Raw genomic sequence first — 7,355 nt, 5'->3', positions numbered from 1 at the left:
ATCTTTTATCTGCTTAACTGGCGCTGATGATTGATTGAAGCAGTAAACTTAAGACAAACCTCTGCTTTGTGATTCTCACAGGCTGAATTTAAAACCACTCGTGAAAATGAGTTAGAACTTTGAAAACTTCATGCAACTCCGTTAACTAACTTCCTTGAATCTTTGTGTGTATGTGTGTTTTAGCTTAGTTTAATGTAATCTAGAATAGCAAATAAATTCTTGTTTCATTTATAAAGAATCATTGTCTGGTGTAATAATTTTAAAGTTGAACCTTGCCAAGATCTTGTTACCTAGCTCGTAGCTTACTTATCAAAGAACGTATTAACCCATGGCCAGGGAAATACAAATATTCAAATTGTTAAAATATACTGAGGTCAACGTCTCGCTGGATGACCGTTGATTAATGTGTAAACTATCAAATTGGAAATCAGTTTTAATCAGGTTGACCTTGAATTTTCAGATTCGATTCCTCTCAAAACCTGAGCTAGAAATAAAATTAATGATTAATTCCCTTATAAATTTAAATGAGTTAAATTCCGTACATAATGGTGGAGAAAGAAAGCTGGCAAAGATTTGACTTAAAAATTAATGACACCAAGATATTATGGTGAATCTTGTCTATTTTTATCCGGAAGAATAGATGAAAAATAGAGAAACAGAATTTGTGAGTTATTGTACCTGTTTTTAGAGCATACCAGCGTGTTGAATGAAAGTGAAACTTGAGTTTGTTGTTTAGAATTTAACTGCAGTAAAAACGTTTAAATATTGTCCACCGAGACAAAATAAGTCGCTCTAGAAAAGCGCATGAATCCACGCGTTTTTGTCTGTATAAATATGTGCTGATATCCGCCGAAGATATCATTGACAGTTATTGTATTAATTGCAGTGAATCTGTAGATTAATTCACCTCACTCGGAGTGAGGTGATTTTTACAAGTTGAGTATTACACAGCGCTAGAAAGATAAGAATCTATAGTGTTTTTTGGTTGTGGAGTGTGACGTGTGCGGACACCTCCTGCGATGTACTTAAACTGTATATAACCATCGACTGTGTGTAGCACACTTAGTTATTGCAGGGTACATTTCCATAGTAACAGCCGTAACCCGGAAGTTACGACAAACCTTTTCCGGGGTAACTTTCAGTTCGCCAGCGCCATTTTGAGCTGTTTGTAAACAAATTGCCAAGCTAAGCTATTAACATTGAAGGCTAGCGGTTAGTACGTAGCATTGTGTGGTCTCAAATGCAGAGTGTTGAGCAGTGTTTGAAGTGTTGAAGTGACTTGATCAGTTACATCTGATTTATCTTTCGCTATTTCATACGGATTTCATCCTACCTCTCTCTTCTTCTCCTCTCATTGAAAAGGAACACTCCCAAACGCGAATGGAATAACCTTGTGTACACAATCATAGTTGGGTTTTAATCACGTTTATTTAAGGTTCTCCCTTGCTTAAAAGCTGTTGTTGTCTTTGTTTTAAAATGTAATCCTGGTCCTCAGCCTCATTACTTTAATGCTACGTTGTGATTAATTCAGATATAACTGCTCTTATAATTTTAAGGACATCAGTAGATATTATTAATTTGCTATACTTAAGGATTTGAAATCGTTAATTTAACTTCATAATTAACTACAGATTTGAAATTTTAATTTAATTTCACAAATGAATTACAGTTCCGGCTTCCACATAGCAACAATATCTACTGATTAATTTAATTATAAATTGCTCTTATTATCTAATGACAAAAACATTAGAATTTTTAATCATTAACTATCAATAGGGCTCTGAAAATTTTAATTGCATTTGTAAGTAATTAGGGTGGTATGGATTAATTTAATTATAATTGCTCTTATGATTGTCATAACATCAGGAGGTAGTAACGACTTAGGGATTTTAAACTGATAAGTTAATGTCATAATTAATTACAGGTTTGAAATTTTAATTTCACTTTGTAAATTAATTTCAGTTCCTGCTTCCACATAGTAACAATACTTATTGATGAAGTTGAATTGTAATTGCTATTATAATTTAATGACAACAGCATCAAAATTTTATTCATTAACTATCAATATTGCTCTGAAATCCTAATTTCAGTAAATAGTTAAATAGGGTTGGGTTTCCCTATTCAATGATAGTTAGTTAATTTTATTATAATTGCTCTTATCCATTATTAATTATAACATCAGTAGATATTGTTAATTTACTATCCGTAGGGATTTGAAATTGTTAAGTTAATTTCATAATTAATTACAGATTTGGAATTTACATTTCATTTCAAAATTTAATTTCAGTTCCTGCTTCCACATGGCAACAATATTTACTGATGAATTGAATTATAGGTGCTATTATAATTTAAGGACAGCAACATTAAAAGTTTAATCTTTAACTATCACTTCTAATTTGAAATTTTAATTTATTTTGCAATTAAGTTCTGCTTTTACCTGTTAGTTCACAAGACCACTGGCCCATTCAGTTAGTAAAATCCGTAAAGAAAATTAGGGTTTTCCTCAATACTTAGGTCAGTTAGTCTCCTGTTACTAACAGAGCAAAACCAACCCCTTTGGTGCATCAATTTAACAGCGCCACCACCCTGTCATTTTTCCTAACATTTGGGAGCAAAACTTCTCTCTTCTTCTTTTTCTTCTCCTCTCTCTCAGCTCCTCACTCTCCTTCTGAGTTGACTACTGCGGTTGTTTGCTGGGATTTTGCCTATGAAAATCATAAAGCAGAGATTTTTAGAAATTGAACAGGTATTTGTGAAACTTGAGAATGTTCTAATTGGTGGACAGTGTCAATCTTAACAGCTAAAAAACCCAATATTGTCATTGTTATTGTTTTTCCTTCACCCGGAGGAATTTTAATAACAATCACAGTCCTGGAACTGTTTCCTTACGAAAGAAAAAAAAACTTTTCTCTTAAAGGAAAATTGGAAGCAGCCAATTATTATCCTGTTCTCTGCTCTGTTTGTTATTTTTCTTTTCTCCCTCCATTCTCTAGCTGTGCTACCTGTGTGCGCTTACTAATTTTCCCACAGAGACTACAAATTAGAAGCATGCCCACCAGAGGATCACAGTCGCAGAGAACTACACTCACCTGTCTCTTACACACTCACCGTCAAACCACACCTGACATTGCACACTTACACCCCTGTTTTGCCTTGTTTGTTTTGTTTTGTTTTCTCTTCTTCAAGGTCTGTGTCAGTCTAGGTTCTAGATCTCCCTCACCGTGCCAAAACATGTCTCGCACAACAGACTCTGTTGGCCACTGGGAAGACCTCGAGACATGGCTAAGTGTTGCAACAGACAGCCTCCTACCTAAGGCCGCTGAAACACTGAGGCATCAGACACAGGACCAGCTAGATGACAACATAGCAAACCTCATGAAACAAGACCCAAGTCATAGCTACAGTCACAAAGAATTAGCAAAGATCACCGGCTCCTTAAGCCACACACTCATCACCACCCTCAAGCTGAGCGACAGGCACGCCGCCCATCTCCAGCAGGAGCTAACAGGCTCACAATGACGCGTCGAGCAGCTAGAACTGAAGGCTCAGGAACGACAGGAAGGACCTGATGAAGTAGAACAAGGTGCAGAGGAGGAGATCACTAGGCTAAAAGAGACCCTAGCAGCGATTACCCAAGAAATGGAACAAGGCAAGGCTAACTACACTGATCTCTCCAACAAGCTGCAATATGCCGAACAGCTCCTGGAAAAGGCAAAGGCCGACTTCAGAGACAAGAACGGCCGAATTAAAGCCCCTTGAAACTCACCTGGATGAGTCAAGAAATAAGATCAGTCACCTAACACAACAGCTGGACTACATCAATGAGAAGTCCGACAGCATCAGAGAGGAACTCAGACATGCAAGGACCCGACGGGAACCAGTCTCACCCCTGCCAAGGAGGACCGGGTCACCTGTTCCTCGACTGACGAGTGCACAAAAGGGGAAGGGGGCAGTGCTGAAACATTCACTGACTCCCTCTGAAGAACCTTACCTCACGACAAAGCTAAAAGAACTTGCTCCAGCCAGTCACAGATCATCGCATGGCTTGGACCTCAAAGACCTCGACAAGCTCGCCAGAAACATTGGCAAATTCACCCCAAGTGTGCCAGGTAGCCAGGATGTCCAAGCTTATCTGCAAGACGTTGATTTCCATCTGTCGATTTCTATTCAATGTCACGGACAAAGATAGACTCTATTTGCTCCGAACAACAGCCAGCCCTGACGTGCGCAGTTTCCTGGACAGGCAGCCTGCTCACACAAAGGCTGACTACCACCTCCCCCGGGAGGCCTCCATTAAAGAATTCGCCGACCCTGAGTCAGAACAGGGACTAGTGGCTGCCCTGGAGACTAGACAAGAATGTCATGAATCTCCTCAAGCCTACTACAGCCGACTCAGACGAGCATACTTCGGAGCTCGCAACGAACCAAACATGGAAGACGATCTAAACTTCAAAACTCACTTCCTGAGAAACCTCCATCCTGGAGTAAGCCACCATCTTGGAGTTTTCGCATGTCCGCGAACAATGAATGCTCAACAGTTGCGAGACTTGGCGCATAAAGCCTACGGCAAACAGAAGATGGCCTCAGAAAAGGGCGCCTAAGCCACCATCTGGGCGTTCTCGCATGTCCTCGGACAATGAATGCTCAACAGTTGCGTGACTTGGCACAGAAAGCCTACGGCAAACAGAAAATGGCCTCAGAAAAGGGCGCCAAAACCCCAACAGTTCTTGACTTCAACACTCAAAGTCAAGGTCTGGCTCTAGAGGGCGCCCAACATCAAGACCATGCCAAGCCGCCACACAAAGAGTGGAACACACCCTCGTCCAACAGAGAACGAGACTCCCATGCTGGTACCCGACCTAAACAGAGGAACAACCGCTGGGATGGGCTGCGTGGACGACAACACTCAACTGGAAGCCTCTGAGAAAAATCTTGGGACCAATCCAGACCTTGTGAGAATCAATGGGACAGATCATGGAATCAGCCAAACTCATTTGGAAACTCAAGAGGAAAAGGCTCATGGGAATCCAACGGAACCTCCAAGGGAAAACGACAGACAGACCCTGGAGCACCCAGTCCAAGGAATCAACGAAGGAACTTGCAAAGATTCCAAGCTGACCAAGCTCAAACTGAATCCACACAAGAACAAAAGACATCACCGTGTTTTGACTCACAAGAGCTGATGAAAATTATGATATAAGAGTTCTTCCACCAAAAGGAGGAGGATCGGAAGTGGGAAAAGAAAGAGAAACCAGAGTCAGCCTGACTAGCAGCCGGAAGAGAAGGTACCGACCAGCTGACCCAACGAGCCACAGAGAACAGCACTCCTTCACCTCACTCTCAGAGAACCGTAACCTCCATAAATTCAGACGGACAAGAAATCCTACCTGAACAAACCGCAAAACTGTCAGAAACTGACCCAACACCTGATGCGTCAGATCACAGCAGCGTCCAACAAACACCTGTTGACGAAACCACTCAAGTTCCTGAAAGTGCTGTCTTGGTCATCTGCCACTCCTCCGACGAACACCAGATCAGTCCTGACATCCTACCTGCCTCATCCCAAACTCCAGTCCCCCAACTTCTGGGTGACCTCATTGAGAAAGGTATAACAAGAAAGTTTGACCTCTCCATCATCATCGAACGCTACATCAAAGTCAAAACTCTTCTTGACACGGGAGCCGACATCACTCTAATGTCAACTGAACTCCTTGAAGAAGTCCAAGAAAGAACAAAGAGGTCTAATAGCACCCTCAAACTTCAAAGGTGCGAGCTGAACCTTCAAGCATATTCCCACACAGGCCTACAACTAAAATATTCCCTCAACTACTGGGCGACCTCATTGAGAAAGGTATAGCACGAAAGTTTTACCTCTCCATCATCATCGAACGCCACATCAAAGTCGAAGCCCTTTTGGACACGGGAGCCGACATTACTCTAATGTCAACTGAACTCCTTGAAGAAGTCCAAGAAAGAACAAAGAGGTCTAATAGCACCCTCAAACTTCAAAGGTGCGAGCTGAACCTTCAAGCGTATTCCCACACGGGCCTACAACTAAACCACATGGCCCCAATTCACCTAACTGTGGGACCAATGGACCTTGTTCACCCAGTATACGTCTCACCACTCAACACATATCCACTCCTCATTGGAAAAGACCTGCTTAATCGCTTTGAACCCTTAATTTACTTCAAGCAACTAAAGATATGGACGCAAGTCCGCGAGCCTCTACCCTTCCAGTCAGTAGACTCCAACGAGTCGCAGTGTCAAACCACAGACACCGCCAACTCACTGACCGATGATGCAAAGTCAAAGCCAGGGCCAGGGCCAAGCTCAACTCCAAGTAGCAAGAACCTGGACCCTTTCCTCTGCTCATTGCAGGCGCCTGACTCAGACTCTCTTCCAACCTTCCAGGACCTGCCTAAGACTAGGACTGACCTTGGAAGCCACACCTCTCATTGAAGTGACATCTCGTGCTGTGTACATACTGTTCAACAACTGTACGGCCAAAGACATCAACATTCCCAAAGCCAGTCACCTGGGATGGCTCATTAACCAGGCGTTCCATGACTTTGAGCTAACGGTACCGGTCATAGGCCACATACCAGTCCAACTACTGTCAGATGAATATGATGACACAGTAACGTTCACGAGACCCAATGGAACCATTGCCATCACTTCTATTCTGCCAGTGCCCAGAGAAAGCGTCTGCCGATCAGAAATCACAGACGACACTCACCTTGCAGTCTACGCTGTCTCAACGCAGCCCACAACAGAATCACCTGCACAGGTGACCATCAAGGCACAGAGCCCCTCAAATGACTTAACCATGGAGGAACCCTACATCGGGTTCGCCGCACAAATCCAACAGATCCTGAGTGAGGCAGATGCCCTCCACAAGGAAGCAGATCGCCAAGGACTCAAAGAGGTTCTGTACAAGTACAAGGACTCCTTCGCAAAGGACTCCCTGGACTGTGGCCTGACCAACATCCACAGTGTGCGTATCCCGACAAGCCCAAATGCACCACCCACATTTGTGCGACAGTACAAGATTCCAATAGCGTCATATGAGCCAGTGCAATAAATTGTTGACTCCATGATGGAAAAGGGGTCAGAGACCCTGTAACAGCACATACTCTGCTTCGATATGGCCAGTCATGAAACCCAATGGCAAATGGTGGCCCACTATTGACTATCGCAAGTTGAACCAGCAAGTACCCTTGTCACGATGGCCAATGACCCAGTTGGACCAAGAGATTCCCAAAATCAAAGGCTCAACGATCCTTTCCACAATGGACGTCGCCTCGGGATTTTGGACAATCCCCATCCACCCTGATGACCAACACAAGCTGGCA

At 42.8% G+C, this 7,355-nt stretch overlaps 1 pseudogene; it reads left to right on the top strand.

The window, feature by feature from the left end:
• The first annotated feature begins 3,231 nt into the window (after positions 1-3,231).
• LOC107581758 (uncharacterized) lies at positions 3,232-5,266 on the top strand (annotated as a pseudogene).
• The last annotated feature ends 2,089 nt before the right edge of the window (positions 5,267-7,355 follow it).

This window comes from Sinocyclocheilus grahami, unplaced genomic scaffold (assembly GCF_001515645.1).
Source record: "Sinocyclocheilus grahami isolate Dianchi unplaced genomic scaffold, SAMN03320097.WGS_v1.1 scaffold37.1, whole genome shotgun sequence".
In the NCBI taxonomy this organism is placed as follows: Eukaryota; Metazoa; Chordata; class Actinopteri; order Cypriniformes; family Cyprinidae; genus Sinocyclocheilus; species Sinocyclocheilus grahami.
The sequence above is the reverse complement of the archived record's forward strand: the minus strand, read 5'-3'. Positions and strand labels throughout refer to the sequence as shown.